Here is a 17,148-nt window from a genome sequence, read left to right as displayed (position 1 = left end):
TTATAGATTGCTTAAACTACACTCTCGTTACAGCCAGCTTCGCCTTTTAGAATTTGGGGTTTGGATCTTTAAGCCAAGAGAGGCGGGGGGAAAAAAAAAAAGAATAATAGGGCATGTGAGAGTTTTCTGAGAGGAGAGAGGCTATTGTCTTGTAGATTTGCTTTTTTGCTTCCATTCTTTTTTAGGGAAGAGGGTCCCATTCCTGGGCTAACTAACCCAGCCTCTCTGACTCTCAGGTCTCAGGGTGAGAGGGGAGTGGGGCCCCTCTTTTAGTCTACTCCTGACTTGACCTGGCAGCCTTAGCTGGGAGACACTGTTCCATTTTTCATGGGCAGCTGGAGTTGTGGCCACCATTGTGATTCTTGTGACTGGCTTACAGAAGAAACATGGTTCCTAAGAAGGCCAGGAGGGACAGTCCCTGAGACATACGTGTAAAATGAAGAGTATAAAAAGCAAATAACTACCACAACTGGTTTTATCCAGGGCTGTTAATTTTTAGATACTCATTGCTACACTTATTAGAAATAATGTTTACCTTATTTCCTTTTCTTCCTCCTTTCTCCTCTTCCTTCTTTCTATTTAAAAACCATTTGCCAGGTACTTCTATGGCAGGCAGAGTGAGAAATATAAGATAGGAACTTGTCCTCAAATTGCTTACCTCTGGGAGAAAACGAAGGCGCTTCAGGGCAGCTCTTGATCAGGCCCTTGAAGATAACTTAAGTATAGCATAGCACTTAACCCACAATATGTTCTCAAAGAAAGTCCTGAAAGATGAATCCAGTTTTCTCCAAGATTGCAAGCTCCCCCTTGAAGATGGTAAGGTCCTAGTGAGCCATGCTTTATTCATCTTTGCATGTCTAGACCAGTGCCTGGTATATATATTTGATGCCCAACAAATGCTAGTTGAAGGAAGGAAGGGAGGGAGAGGGGAAGGAGGAAAGGAATCACAAATAATTCACCTAAATCTACTTTGGATTTACTTATATTTTTAGAGTGAATATCTTAAGAAATTATTTCCAAAAGCCAAGTGCAGTACGGTGCATACCTATAAATCCCAGCTACTAGGGAGGTTGAGGTGGGAGGATCACTTGAGCACAGGAGTTCTAGTCCGGCCTGGACAGCATAGTCAGACTCAGTCTCTAGGAAGGAGGGAGGGAGAGAGAGAGAAAGAGAGAGAGAGAGATCTAAAAGTAGTATTGTCTGCTTGAAGGATACTAGTTTGTTCATCTTATGTATGCTCTTATGTGATGTGTCGAGAATTAGAAGACAGGATGGAAAAGCCTCTTAGATCTCTTAGATCTATTGGATCACTCCAGTTAAGTGCTCAGAGAGAAAGGTTTCTGGTTTGGATCAGCATGTTACTGAATGGGAAGAAGTTCTTGAATAGCTCTCTGTTTTCTGAGTTAAGATTGTGTGTTTTGGTGTGTGAAGAGTAAGAGGGGTATCATGGAGTAGATGGGGGTGAGGTAGAATGGGAGGTGTGCAGGAGAGGACACCTGAGGACCGTGTGAAGGCAAGTGATAATCAGACTAGGAAGCTGGCTGGACACAACCTTCCAGTGGGAGAGGCGGAGGTGAGGGGGCAGCTGCTGCTTTAACTAATCAAGGGCTCAGGTTCCAGTACCTTCCTTTTATCCCTATCCACAGTTTGGCCTGTCTCTTCTCATCTGCAAAATCTCCTCTTTTCTTTTTCCCCCTCTTTTAAAAGCTAAACTAATTTTCTGTCTGTTCATGTTGACCTTTTGTCCAGTTTTCCTCCCATCAGATGAACCAAAATACTAGAAAAGGACTCTTCCATCTACTACTGCTAGTAATAATAATAGTAATAAAATAAATAAAACCAGGAAGCTAAAAATGGAAATTAACTAATTAATTTGACATCAATGAAAGAGGTTGTAGAACTGGAGGCAAGGGAAAGAATGGAATGGACATCTTTCTGGGCACACTCCTCACTCCTTCCCCAACCCCTTCCAATGTGAGTATGTGTCATTTAAACCTCTTCCTGGGGAAGAGTGAAAGAAGAATTTTACCCACCTTTTTCCATTCCCCTCCTCCCTTAGTGAAAATTCCTAGTCATGGTCTGTGATATCTCAAACTTGGCTGTCACTTTTTGGGGTCATTCCCTGGGGATACCCTTCCCCCAATCCCAGGGCAGTTCTAATGTTTCTGAGTAAGGAGTAGTGAGAAACTCAGTTTTCCCTGCAAACTTCCCTCCTCATCAGCCCCACTCAGTGTTGGGTTTAGCATTTGCTTTAGTGGCTTTGCTATTTATAGACTTGCCTGGGGAGGTTGGGGTTGGGGGACAGTGTCAGGCAAGGAATCTCACTGTAGTCTTTGAGGAGGGTAGTCAGGCATTGAGAACCAGTGCATTTAAATAAAAATGTCCTGAACATTTCTTTTGGCTTGGTTTAGAGACCACTAGAACCAGTTCCTTTCTCTGATTCTTTTCTGTGGTTGCTTCACTTTCTTGCTCAGTAGAACCACAATCTATTAAGATTTCTTATTTATGTTCTTCTTAGTTGCCAAGGCTGCCATCCTGACTTGGGCATCTTGGCAGCTAATAACAATGTATGTCTAGCTGAGAAGCTTTTAGCATTTTGGGTTGTAAACTTTTTCTTTACATCCAATGTTCATGGGAAGTCCTTTCTTAAACAAGAACCCCCTTCCTTTCTGTAATTAATGAAATAAATGTCAATATATAGTTTCACCTCTTCTGTATAACATCCTTTGAATAAGTAGTGCTTATGACATTTATTCATTCATTCATTCAGATATTCAACAAATGGCTTTTTCCAGGAGTACTTAGTAAAAAAGAGAGAAGAGCAACTGGGGAACCTGGCAGTACAACTTTGATATTCACAGATAGGTGCTGTACTACACACTTGTTGAAAGAACTGTAAATGTAGGTGATTGCTCTCATAGTCCTATGGGCATACACATCTTATGTTTAGGGGTTTACATTGGTGGACTGACTTATTGCTGTAATGTGTTCAGACAAATAGGAATAAGAAGAGCAAAGGGGTGTGTACTATCTGCAGAAGACACATGTGCACGTATTTCATTGCTGTGCTAGAGGAAGCTGCTCATGGTAAACGTGCTGAAGTTATCCCTGTTGCAAGAACAAGCACGAAACACAGGACTGGGCACATGATGAATGTTCAATAAATGCATGCTTTCCCCTTTTCATTTCCAAGGTGGAATGGAAACATCTGAGCCCATGTGGAGCAGCATTATGATGCAAGGGAACAATTACTGGACTGTTCTATGTTGAGTTGATAGGTAATGAGGGGGCACCTCACTCAGAACAATTTCTTATCTGTAATGGGGGCACTAGTTACACTCATTATCCAGGCCCTGTCCACCTCCAGGGAGGTTGTGAATCTCTAGTGAGATGGGCATAAAATGCTTTGTAAATTATAAAGCACCATGTAACTAAGATTTCTTTGTTAACCTATACTGTCACAATTGCTTATAAAATCAAAGCAAGAGAAAGAAGTCACAGATTGGCAGGCATGTGGAGGGCTGATTTAGAACATGGCATAGATTTAGAAATCTTGTTGAACACAGAATTGGTGGGGCATGCAGTGAATATGGAGCTGGAGATCTCAAGGGAGTTGAACAGAGAGGTGTGATTGAGAGTCAGATGATGGTGAGTCGAGACCATTATCCGCAGAGGGAACTTGAAAATAGAGGTTATCTGCCCACAGAGAGAACAGTGGCAACAGTCCACCAGGATTTTATATGGAGAATGAGACTTGAATGTCGACCTCACACCCGATTTCAGCAGCAGCTCTGCGTTGTAAGGATGTCATGCATAACGAGGTATACCAGCGAAATAGCAAGCCCATGCTTGACGTTGAGCAGCATAGGGTGTTGTTTGTGTGTGTGTGTCCCTGTTTCTCATTCCCGGTTTTACATAACTGGGATGTAGGATGCTACAACTACTGCTGTTTCTTCAGGTAAGATGTACTGCTATCTTTCACTTTTATGTAGATGTGTTCCTAAAAAGTGTATGGGTGTGATTTTGGTAATCCTTATCCTAAACTTAAGTCCATTCCTTAGTTTCATGGAAGCAATGTATATGACAGAAGGAACACCAGAGGGGAGTGTTGTGGAGAGTGTTGTGGTGACTTGGTAAGTTGCTTACACATTGCGGGTCTTGGCTGTCTCATCTCTAAGTGAAGGGGTTAGATATGAATGATTAATAAGATCCCTTTCAGGTCTGTGCTTCTAGCACTCCCTTTTGTCCGGTGAGGAGCCCTTTTTGTATTGTGTATACTCACCCAGCACTTTATCTGCCTCTTTGTTGTTAGCTGATGATCTTTGTGTGTCTGATTTTTTTTTTTTAAGAGTAAGGATGTCATGCACTCTTATTCAAAGTGTAGAGTTTATTCTCCCATTCATAGGAATGCAAAATGAGAAGTTTTAAATACACGGATTCACTTCCTAACCCAGTTTCTCAGAAGATTAATGAATAGTCATCCTGTTGACCCATCTGCTTCTCTTCTTCACATCGTTTTGTGAGGATGAGGCACACACAGACAGAGTTCTCACTTGCAGCAGTCCGGCACATACAGCCTCACACACGCCACACTAGGGGGTGTCCCCAGGAGAGGTAGAACAGGTGCCAGATGTTGCAGCAGTACACTCCTCCCTGATCCTCCTTCTCATCCCCCACCCCTTTTCTGAATCTCCTGCACAGTCACTGAAGTCCCATTTTTATATGCAAGAAGAGAAGAGAAAGAGCCCTAGGATGCAAGGATGCCTTGTCACCTCTCATCTTCTGTGCTGGGATAGACACCTGATCTTTTTGGAAGTGAAATCCAGAGTCTGGGGCAAAGACCAAAGGACAGAGGCCAAACCAAAAGTGACTGCATGGTTGCATGCGGGCCCCAAATGATTGAATGAAGCAAGGATACCCATCGCAGGGAGCTGAAAAACCTCACATCCAGATGCGGTCAGAGAGGTTCACAGAATGAAAGGCAGTCTGATGAGTGAGTGAGATACACCCGCCTGAAGAGCACAATAGAAAAATCAATAGTAAGTGGAGGTGAAAGAGTTTCAGCTGGGTTTTATTGAGCACAAAGAAGACAAACTGGCTTTTGCTGTGACTTCAACTGTATGTTAATAGTGCTTTTTAAAAACTACAGTACAGGATTTGGGGGAAAAAAAATCACACAGTAAAAGTTGCCAGCCAGTATATGTAAGTGCACACACACACAGAGATGAGGAAAAAGAGAAATACACTCCGGACTAAGCTTTTTTTTTTTTTTTAGTTTTGAAGCATATGGTGAAGTGTGCTATAATTTTATATGCATATATATTCTTTATTCTGGACTTCCAGAAAGCAATGAGTTTCATCTGTTTTTTTCCCCACCTCTGGTTCCTTCTTCCTTCCCCTTGCTCTCTACAAGTCTGCTGTGGCTTTATTAGGAATTCCCTTTGGTTTAGGGGGAAAAAAATAAGAGGGAGAGAGAGAGAGGCTGGAGGGGGAAGAAACAAAACTAGCTCTTGGCTGGCCGCCCACAGCATGGGCCCAACAGCCTTGTTTGAGCGCGTTGCCCCGGCCTTCTGTTTTCTTAAGCTCAGCCCCCTTTATCCCTCCGCCCCCACCATGCCCTCCTTTTCCTAACTGGGCTGAGGGAGGCTGTTTCTACCCTCCTAACCCTCTTTTTTCCTTTCTGTTGTTTAAAGAGAATCTTTCTCTCTTTTTTGAGGCTCCAGCGGCGAGAACAGCAGCGGATTTCTCCTTGCCGGCCTCTCCCCTCCTCCCCAGCCCCCTCCCCGATGAAGGGTTCATCCAAAGTTCGAATCCAGACTCTGAACAAAGTGGCGCAGACCTTTTCCTGACTCCTCACCCTTTGTCCTCATCACTCAGTGACAGACAGGAATCAAATGCTGAGGACCCAGGCGGGAGAGGGGCAGTGGGGGAGGGAGGGGAGAGGAGAAAAGTTCCCATTAACTCGCCGGGCCCTTAACAACCACTGGAAGGAGGAGGGGGGCGCGGCTGAGAAAGGATTTTTGTTTAAGTTTCTGCAGGCACACACACAGCATTCCCAAGTTGTTTGCAGATGGTTTCATCTGGTTTCTGTTTGAGGGGAAGAGAGTATGGGATGATCAGTAAGGAGAGGGGGCGGGGAGAGGGAAGAGTCTTCTCTTGACCAGAAAATGATACCTGTGGTGTCTTTTCCTGAAACTGAAAACATTAAAGCATTCTGATCCCAGAGAAAACAAATTCTCTGGGATATAAGGGTTCACCTTTTGGAGGTGGATTACACTTTTCAGGACACCAGAGAACCATAGAGCAAATTACTTCTTCCAGAGTGCTAAATGATCCCCTGGTGCCCTGGAAAGAGACCGTTTACCTCCAAAAGGTGAGTTGTTTATTGCCAGAGAGTAGAATATTGGCTGTAATGCCTGCTCATCCATCCTTCTCCATCCCTGCGAGGTATTTAGGGTGGAGGAGATATTATCCACCTGTCACCATGGGGAAGGAGGCTGACAAATACTTTTCTGATTCCTGTTCCTAAGATTGAATTGCTGGGGAGGAAGGTGAAGTGACTTTTCCAAGGTCTTATAGTGATCCAGTGATTGAAGTTGAATTAGATTTCTGTTCCTGTTGTGGTGCTCTTGTTTGTCAGAGAAAAATAAATATCTTAATGCTCACACGGAGCCTCACGTAAAAAGGCTGATAAGAAAGGCCAGGCGCGGTGGCTCATGTCTGTCATCCCAACATTTTGGGAGGCTGAGGTGAGACATGGCTTGAGCCTAGGAGTTCAAGACCAGCCTGGGCAACATAGTGAGATCCTGTTTCTACAAATAGTAATAATAATAAGACATCCAGGTGTGGTGGCACATCTCTCTAGTCCCAGCTACTCAGGAGGCTGAGGTGGGAAGATTGCTGAGCCTGGGAGGTCAAGGCTTCAGTGAGCCATGATCGTGCTACTGTGCTCTAGCCTGGGCAACAGAGCGAGACCCTGTGTTGAAAAAAAAAAAAAAAAGCTGGGGGTCAGGGAGCAGATAGAAGAAATACCTTGGCCAGCGCAACTGGAAAGGGAGGAGCCAAAAGGAGAACACTTTCTTGATTGTCCCAGCCTCATTAGGAGCTACCACAGGGCTCTCCTGCGTGCTCCTTGTTTTCTTTGTGCTCTGGACTTGCTCACTTGCACTGCTTGCTTCTTCCCAATCGCCGCCGCCCCCCTGTGCTTCAGGTAAACAAGCTGCTCTGTGGGAAGTGAATAATGGGGCCTAAATTGACGAGGAGGAAGTTAAGTTGAGAGGTGCCGTTTTTGGTGAGCCTTAATGAGGAGGACAACAGTGTGAAATCTTACTTGGCATTGTGACCAGGAGATCTATTGCCTTTTCCTCCCCTAAATCTTCGGAATCATAGTGGACTATATATGACTCCCAAAAGTGTATGCTTTTACCTAGCCCTTGGAAGCTTGGATGGTTAGAGCAATTGGGAGTTTGGTCTGTTGGGGTAAACAGGGCATTGATCTAAGGATTTGTTAAACTGTAAACCAAATAAAGAGCAAAGTCTGCTCTACAGGGATGTTGAAGATTCAGTATATTAAAAAAAAAATCTCTGACTGCATGATTACCCTTCCAGACATTTATTGAGGTTTTTGTTTGTTTGTTTGAGACAAGATCTTACTCTGTCACCCAGGCTGGAGGGCAGTGGTGCGATCTCGGCTCACTGCAACCTCCGCTTCCTGGGCTCAAGTGATTCTCCTTCTTCAGCCTCGTGAGTAGCTGGGACTACAGGTGTGTGCCACCACACCTGGCTAATTTTTTTTTTTTTTTTGAGATGGAGTCTTGCTCTGTTGCCAGGCTGGAGTGCAGTGACATGATCTTGGCTCACTGCATCCTCTGCCTCCCAGGTTCAAGCGATTCTCCTGCCTCAGTCTCCCAAGTAGCTGGGACTACAGGCATGTGTCACCATGCCCAGCTAATTTTTGTATTTTTCATAGAGACGGGGTTTCACCATGTTGGCCAGGATGGTCTGGAACTCCTGGCCTCAAGTGATCTGCCTGCCTCAGCCTCCCAAAGTGCTGGGATTACAGGCGTCAGCCACCACTCCTGGCCCCCAGTTAAATATTTCTGGAAAAGAGTTCTGTTCACAAAAAATTTTGGAATCAAGGGAAAACCTTATTAATTAAGATCTTTGATAATGTGGATTCTAAATAATTTCGGGCTAAGTTGAATGAAAACTTACCTTTTCACACATGAAAAAAGGAGCTCTGTAACTATATTAGTAGCACAAACGGGTTCATGTGAATGTTTACCCTGCTTAAGAGAGTAAACTTTTCAGAGTTAGCAGCAGCATTTGCATACAATAAATGTTCTAATTACTAATGATCCTTGCCAATTAATTAAAAGTATGTCTGTCATGGCGCTGCTTTCTTGGCAGTGCTTTTATTGACGATGAGCTCGTGTGCATATTTAAATAATACAGTGACATTTCTTTTTAATGTTTCCTAACCCAGGCTTTGTATGGCAGAACATTCTGTTAGCAGACTTGTGCAGGTTTTCCTATCCTACAAGTAGAGAAATGGAGAGATCCATGCCCTACCCTGAGCCTGAGAGTAACTTGGTGATAGTGTCTGCATTCTAACCCAGTGCTCCTGTATTTCCTTGGATTCTTGTTTCTTGTGAGCCTGTAAAGGCATTTGCAAAGTTGGGGCCTTCTGTGAACAGGGGTGCTGTGGCACTGCAGTTCATTGCAGTCTAGACTTTCCACCTCCCCTGTGGCACTTTTGGCAAGTTGACAGGTATAATTGATGAGTTATTCTAAGAATGTGATTCCTGAGTAACTCTAGAGTGGAGTGACTGTGTTTCTGAGTAGTTAATGTGGCTGGGGGGAAAGGCAGATGAAGGGGATGGGGGTTGGGAAGCTGGAGGGAGGTGGGGAGGAGGGTCTTTGTTCAAATCAAATTGTGTTCAAGTCTGTGGTTTTAAGAGACAGCAACAGCGATTCATTCCTAGCATATGAAATCTTCACAGGGCTCATAGTTTGAGTGTGAGAGTCTGGATGAGGTTCATCCCAGTATATGTCCTAGGAAAGGAAATAGAAACACTTAGCTTTGACGTGTAAACCTCCATGCCAACCATTTTGGTTGAGTTTAAGGGAAATCACAAAGCAGCTTCTATTGCTGCAAATTTGCCTAGTAGCCCAACTTTCCAAAGTTAAGATCATCCCTGGCAGGCCTTTAATTCTCAAGGGTCTGCGAAGTTGATGGTCTGTTGAGAAAGGAAAGGAGAAGTTGAGGCCACAGTTGTGATTACCATTTCTCCTTGTCATTGAGAAGGAGCAGTGTCTGAGCAGAGTCTGAGGGTGCTGGCCCTGGCCACAGAGGCTTTGGGGCAGAGTCTAGCCTGGACCAGGGGGAATGAAAGGGAATGGCCTTGTTGGAATTGGCATGGCACCTCCACACAGTAAGTTGAAAAGCAGTACAGGATCTACGACCACATGTGGCCAGCCAGGTGTCAGGGCTTATTGCTCCTCAGGCTTTGAATTCTGTATCCCCAACCATTCCTCCTGAGTAGAGTCTCTGCTGCTTCCTGGACACACCAGTCTCCCACCCGCTGGCCTTGCTGAGGATAAAGACTGCCCCTGGGTTTTGGGCTTTCTGTCGTGAGCACTCACCTGTGACAGGCTGCTCTCTCTCCTTCCCCACAATGGGAACTTGGGAGCTAGTACTTTCCCAGCATTTGTATGTAGCACACAATCCTTAGATTTTTTTTTTTTTTTTTTTTTTAATTTGAGACAGAGTCTTGCTCTGTAGCCCAGGCTGGAGTGCAGTGCCGTGATCTTGGCTCACTGCAACCTCTGTCTCCTGGGTTCAAGGGATTCTCATGCCTCAGCCTCCCAAGTAGCTGGCATTACAGGTGTGTGCCACCACACCCAGCTAATTTTTGTATTTGTAATAGAGATGGGGTTTTGCGATGTTGCCCAGGCTGGTCCTGAACTCCTGGGCTCAAGTGATCTGCCTGCCTCGGCCTTGCAAAGTGCGGGGATAACAGGCATGAGCCACCACGCCTGGCCAACCCTTAGATTCTTTTTTAACCCAACTTATCTCTTTATAATTCCAGACATCATTTTGTTGGATTTTGACTCCTGGTGGATTGCTGTAGTAGCACTTTTATTTTTCAAATGTTAGGTGGACCCCAGGTGCCAAGGTTACTTCCAAAGAATTAAGCTATGCCCCCAAAAGGTTAGAAATACTGTGTCTGCTCCCATACTGTCTCCCCTTTTACCTGATGAGAAAAATAATCAGAGAGTCCTGGTTGTAAATCCCAGCTTCAGTGGCTACCAGTGGCGCAACCCAGGGCAAGTTACTTCTGTAAGCCTCTGTTTTGTTTTCATCTATAAAAATGTGGGTATTTGGTTTACCTCTAAAGGTTGTGGCAGGGGAGGAGGGGGGGCTGGAAAAATAATAAAGTAATAGCCAGAATTTTGCAAAAATATTGCTAAGTTTTTTCTTCCTTTTTTAGTTTTCACTGGGTTGAAAACACACCATGTACTTCCTTTAAAGTATAAAGTGCCTTGTGCTTGGGGACCAAGGTGCTTTTCACATATAATGCAGGCACTTATTGTTATTATCTCCGTTTCTTCCTTGGCTCTGCATGACTGTTCTGAGAATCTCTTGCTCTCGAGAGATTCAGCTCCTGATTCTCTCAGAGTTCATTCATGCCTGTAAGCTTGGAAACTTTAAGGTGAGGCTGATATTTTCTTCCTTTGGGAGAAGCTTCACTTTTCCCACTTTAGCCTTCTTTCACCTGTCATACCAGGTTGCTGTTTCTTGGTAGAACCTCCTGGGAATTAATAGCATAGTGTGATTATTATAATAACTTAATTTCTATAGCACTTTATTAATTTCATGTCACTTTCCTATTTCATCTCACATCAAAGGTGGCATTATCCCCATTTTAGAGATAAGGACGTTGAGCCTCTATAAAGACATGATTTAAATTCTCCTTCTAACTTGCTGTAGGAAGATCACGCAGAAGCACAAGATGAAACACAGAATGCTAAAGCTGCAACAGAGACTTGGGAGATCATTTAGTCCAGCACTGAGAAAAAGAGAGATACTTTTCTTTTTTTTGAGACGGAGTCTTGCTTTTGTCGACCAGGCTCGAGTGCAGTGGCATGATCTCGGCTCACTGCAACCTCTGCCTCCTGGGTTCAAGCGATTCTCCTGCCTCAGCTTACCGAGTAGCTGGGATTACAGGCACCTGCCAAATTTTTGTATTTTTAGTGGAGACGGGGTTTCGCCGTGTTGGCCAGGCTGGTCTCGAACTCCTGACATGGTGATCCTCCTGCCTTGGCCTCCCAAAGTGCTGGGATTACAGGCATGAGCCACTGTGCCCGGCCAAAAGAGAGATACTTTAAATTTAAGTAGAAAATTTAAAATTTTTAATTGCCACATTAAGAAAAGTTAAAAAAAGGTGAAATTAATTTTAATAAAATATTTTCCAGTATATTCAGAATACTATTTCAACATGTAATCAACATAAAAATGTTAATGAGATATTTTATAATCTTTTTTTGTCCTAAGTCTTCACTATTTTGCATGTATTTTACCAATTTAGACCAGCCACATTAAGTGCTCAGTAGCCACAGTGGCTAGTGGCAACCGTACTAGACAGCACAGATCTACTCCAAATATTTAATTTTATAGATCAGGACACTGAGGCCCAGAACTGTGATTAACTAATAAGTGGCAGAAATGAAACACGTCTCCCTCCAGAGCTCTTTTCATTATACTGTCTTCACTCTACTGCTTTGAACGTGAAGACAAAAGAACCTGGTTTCTGTTCATACTTTTATATCCTCTCTTATGCAATCTATAGCCTGGGCTTGGAACTTAGAGCCTTAACAGACTTTAAGACAGTACCATGTCTGAACCTAGAGTTATATTGTATTCTTTCTATTAGCAGAGAGCTTTCTGATTCCTAAGAATTTCCTTACTCTACAAGAAATGGGATTTCTGCTTTGCAAAGTTCCCTTCAGTGGAATGAAGTTATTGTTGCCCAGAACTTCCCTGGTACAACTCTATGGACTTGGGCATGATTCTCCCTAAAAATCCGTGGAAGCCGTGATCAGAGCCCTTGGAAAATTGCTCTGGTGAGCCAAGTGGGCAGTGGCAGTAGAGCAGTTTTCAGTAGTGGTCCCACGGTGGCAAGTTGGCTGTGAAGCAGTTGAGGATGACATGAATGATGGCTCTTCAAGCTAAGACTGAGTAGTTGTAATGGAAAACAAGGTCAGTCACCTGGCTAGTTGATGATGGTGGGAGCCTTTTTTTTTTTTTTAAAGGAGAAGAGGAGCCATTTATTAATCCCCACTTTTGGCATGATTCATTTGCTCATTGTCAGCGCCTAGCTCAGCTTTGCTTTTAGTAGGTGATTGCCAAACTGATATGATCGTTGTATATTCACTGGCTTCAAGAAACCACCAGTGGGAAATCTTATTTATGGAGATGATGGTTATGGTTATGATGATTGACAGCCATTATTATAAACATCATTATTATTTAGTGTTAATCAACAACAGGATGAAAGGTGCTCTAAAGAACACAGAATTAGACCCTGTCTTTGCAAATGGGCTCATAAGAAAAGAATGACAGAAAGAGACACCCAGCCTGGGCTAGCTAGGAAAAATACATTTTAGGGAAATACAGCTGACAAAATAGCTCCAAAGGTTGTAATTTTTAGGGCTTTGGTGGAGTTCACTATGGCACTCTGAACACAGAAAAATGGGAAGTAGAATTTCTCAGTAAAAGAAAGTCTGTTGTTTCAGTCCAGTTTTACTATTAGAGTGAGTTGTAAAGAACAAGTAAAAGGGAAAAATTGGATATGTGTTTTTGTTTTGTTTTATTGCCATGCAGGTCCCCTCTTTTTTTTTTTTTTTGGTTTCTCAATTTTGAACTTTAATGCATTAATACATCAGGTATCTTTTACAACTAAAGTAGCCCCTGAAATATTTTCTGTGCAGAAAGGTTACCTTCAAGTGCATTAGGGTCTCACATTGACATACAAATTCAGGTTTGAATCCTTGCAAAATCACGTCGTAAAATCGGGCCTCATTTCCTACATGGTAAATATGCACTCTCCTTGAGATGGTGCATGAGCTTTCTAGTTCATCATAGTCCCTCCCATGCAAACACCTTACTCATTAACTTTTATATGCCTGTTCCTTACAAAGGCATTTTTAGTTTCAACCCATATATTTAGAGCAGTGGTTTTAACCATGGGTGATTTGCCCCCAGGGGCCATTTGGCAATATCTGGGGACATTACTGGTTTGTCATAATGCAAGTTCATTTTTATGACATATTTTTACTGTGTACTTTTTGCATTTTCAAATGACTTTGACTATTGCCAGAGTCATTATAGACCTGACTATGATGTAGGAGTTTATTGTATCTAGTGGAAAACATACCTGTTTGTGGGGCAGAAGCTTCTGTTCCATTCATCCTGATTTTAGACACAGCATTTAACTTTTCAGGTTCAGTTCCATATGTATAAAGTAGGGATAATAGTGACATCCTAGTGTATTAAGAATTAAGGTGTTATTATTTCTGTCACTGTTACTTCACCCTAATTTTGTTTCCACACTCATCTCTGAGCTTTTTTACTTCTTATGTTGTTCAGTGTTTTCTAAATTAAAAAAAAAAAAAAGAAATTATCCAGGAGGAACTCCAGGGTCAGAGAAATTTAGTTCCTTGGCCAAGGCCACACCACAGGTAAGTGGTACAGCGTGGATATGAGACTCAGTCTCCTGAATTGGATCAGTTACTTGCATGCACCCTGTACCCTCTGTCTTTATTTGGGTTGGAACCCTGGGGGTTCAGTGATCCTGTTCCAGGATCTACACTTACCTTGGACTTCTTGTTGGTTTTCTTATGCTTATTTTGTTTTATAAAATGCTCAATGGTGTAACATTTCCTTTGAGGAATCGTTATTCATTAAAAAGTCTGAAAACAGTGCTTTAAATCATGTCTGCTTCTTTTTGTACAACCAGTTACCTCACTTCTTCAGCCAGGATGGGTTTATGTGGCCCCTCAGGGCCTTCTAAGAAGACTATCTTCCCTGTCTTTTGTGGAAGGAACAGAGTTGGTTGTTGTCCCCTAGAAGGGTGGTCATCTCTTCTCCTTAGTAAGTAGATGGTGACATCAAGGGTTGACACTTGGAAAATATAACATAGTTCTATGACGACGTGGAACTATCTAGTTTTCTTGGAATAATGGTATTGAAATGGAGCTATTTGGGGGTGCAGAGATAATTTTCTACCACACTTTGAAATTTGTTGGCCAAGGATCAAGAATTTCCCAAATCTTTATATGGCCTTCAGAGGACCATGATATTCATCTCGTTGTTCCCACCTATGATAATTCTAAAGTTATTGCCTTGAAGCCAGGACCTGGTATGTACTTTTTCTCCATGAATTTCTGAAGTTTCTGCCATATTTTAGGACATTACCTTTAAGAATAGACTTTTTATGGCCTTCGTTTTGGGGTCTCGCAGCCATGTTGTAAATATAATACCTCAGGAGAGTTTGTAGGTTATAACTCTGGGCCTTTAAGATGCCTTGGCCTTAAATTTTTTATTTAAAAATTAAATAAATAATTAATTTAAGAGACTTAAATTAGTTATTGCTGTACATTTCTGGAGAGTTCCCCAATTCCTGGGTTTTTGGTTCTCCTGGTATTTTAGTCCATATTCTGTTGGTATAACAATAACACAGACTGGGGAATTCACAAAGAAGTGTATTTGGCTTGTGGTTCTGGAGAATGGGAAGTCCCAGAGCATGGCTCTGGCATTTGGTGAGGGCCTTCTTGGTAACATGGTGGAGTTCATCACATGGTGAGAGGGCAGGAGCAAGAGAGCCAGACTGCTTGCTTTTATAACAAAGCAATTCCCACAGTAACAAACCCACTCCTAGGATAGCAATGTTAATCCATTTGTATCCATTCGTGAGGGCAGAGGGATTCAGTTTCCAACACATGAATTTTTGGGAGACATATTCAAACCATAGCCAGTTTGTTTGTTTTTATCTGGCTACTAGAGTAAGAATTCTTTTTTTCTTTTCTCTCTTTCCCCTTTCTCCTTCCTTTGTTCCCTCCCTTCCTAGAGGGTGGTAGAGACCAGAGCTGGAAAATTTCAGACAGGAGTTAGGTGTCGAGACCAAGGCACACTGTGGAGGGTTAAGTCATTGTCTTCCATTGTCTTAGGGCTTCTTTGTGTACCTCTCCACTCCAAACCTTGTGGATGGATGACTACCAGCACTCTTAGAGATAGGAGAGACATCAGTTGAGCTGAACTAGTTTAATTCCCAGAGTTCTCTGAGGAACATACTAGTGTTTGTTGATTTTCTGTTGGATTACCGGAACTCTCAGTATGTGGTAAATTCCTTGAAAAACCTGATTGCATTTGATTTTGTCATTGGTTCTTATCCTTTCTGAGCAACAAGCACCACCCTTTCCAATGACACTGTGCCTTTTTTATTCTTTTTAACTTTTAGGAGAGCTACCTGGGCAGCCAAATTTTTCATAAAGAGCCTTACACCTGAAATAGCTTGACATTGTGTCATACCTCGGAACGTATAGCATATTTCATTTATGTGATTAGATTTGACCTTTAAAACTACCCGGAGGTAGGAAGGGGAGGGATCATTATCCCACTTTTACATAAAAGAAAACAGAGGCTCAGTTGCCCCAGGTTATTCAACAGGTGTGTGGCTGAGCGTTAATTTGAATCCTGGTTTGTCCAGCTCCAATCTATGTCCTGACCAACCCCGCCCTGCTGATAGACATCACGGTGTTTCTTTACACCAGATTTATTTTCTGTCTCTTTTTTCCTCCTGATTTTTTTTTTTTTTTTTTGCAAAGAAGAGTGTTTCTGCCAGTAGCTTTATCAGATGATTTTGCCCCTCTTTTCATTCTCTCCCAATAGATCTCATGTCTAACACCACTCTAACTTTGCTCCCCTCTGAGACCAGCATGAACTCCAGTTCTTTCTAAATTGTGTAATTCTTTTTTTAAAAATTAATTAATTAATTATTAATTTTAAGTTCTGGGATACATGATTGCAGGTATAATTCTTTCTTAATAGATTCTGAGCTTGACCTTCCAGTCATCTTCTACTGCTCAGCCACACCCCCCTCCATTTTTGTTTCTTTTCTCTTTCTTCGGGCAAATCTGCAATTGTGGGCGCATATTTACCTTGTTATTTTTTACAGTATTCCCATGTGAACATTTTGCCAGTGGCCTCTTCTTAATTTTAGTCTCCTTTCTGGGGAAGGGTTAATAGTTCAAACCCATTGTTTTTATTTTGAGGGTTGAGACTTATTATAAAAGCTGCCTGGAGTGGGACTGTCCCTCGGGAGGGGAGGGGCACAGGCCTGGCATGGGGATAACTGGGAATGGGGTTTGGACACAGGATGCCTGGCGACTGTAGGGACACTTGTCTCATTTCTTGCTCTGTTATATAATATAAATGCTTAGGGAAGCTTAGATTCAATGGGTTGTGCCCTTCCAAAAGCCTACTGCTGGAGTGAAAACTGGAAATACATCTTTGCATATGTGTTCTTTCATTTTATTTTTCCTACTGGTTTGCTAAGCAAAGAGCTGGCTTTGTACAAACCCCCTCTCCCCGCTTTTTTTTTCTTCTTTTCTTAAAAAGCTTCTGTGCTCTTTTGAAACAAGCCAACAAAAGTTGAAGCCAGTGTGTGTGCAACTCAGACCTCATGAGCAATTCTTTTCCAAACCAAATTTTAATTCACAGCTGCCAGTTTAGGGGCAATGCTAAGACCCAAATCGTCCTGGCATCTGAAGCACCTGTCCTAATGTTGAGTACTTTAAATATGGTGTTCCCATTTCCTAAATCTCAATTTAGTCTGTTTGGTCTTACAATTGTGAGTATAATTATGGGAAAATTTAAATGGGATACTTGAGTCAGGACTGTGTTAAAAAATCCAAGATGTATTGCTTCTGTAAGGCTAGACTAAAATAATGAAAATATTAAGAGCCTAAGTATGCTGCTGCTTTTTTTTTTTTTTTTTTTTTTTTTTTTTTTTTGATACAGAGTCTTACTCTGTCGCCCAGGCTGGAGTGCAGTGGCGTGATCTCGGCTCACCGCAACCTCCACCT

General features: G+C 42.5%; 1 protein-coding gene across 10 annotated transcripts in view; it reads left to right on the top strand.

Moving 5' to 3' along the window:
- The window catches only part of PBX1 (PBX homeobox 1), a 326,500-nt gene that overhangs the window by 24,130 nt on the left and 285,222 nt on the right, over positions 1–17,148 (top strand). The window contains exon 1 of one of the 10 annotated variants that reach the window (XM_054655238.2): positions 7,188–7,210. The exons of the other annotated variants lie outside the window; for them this stretch is intronic. The gene's annotated coding sequence lies outside the window, so the exon portion shown is untranslated. Of the gene's footprint in view, positions 1–7,187; positions 7,211–17,148 lie in introns of those variants that run through there. 10 annotated transcript variants of the gene reach the window in all.

The sequence above is a fragment of the Pan troglodytes genome, chromosome 1 (assembly GCF_028858775.2).
Source record: "Pan troglodytes isolate AG18354 chromosome 1, NHGRI_mPanTro3-v2.0_pri, whole genome shotgun sequence".
Lineage (NCBI taxonomy): Eukaryota > Metazoa > Chordata > Mammalia > Primates > Hominidae > Pan > Pan troglodytes.
Note: the sequence above shows the minus strand (reverse complement) of the source record. Positions and strands in the feature narration are given on the sequence as shown.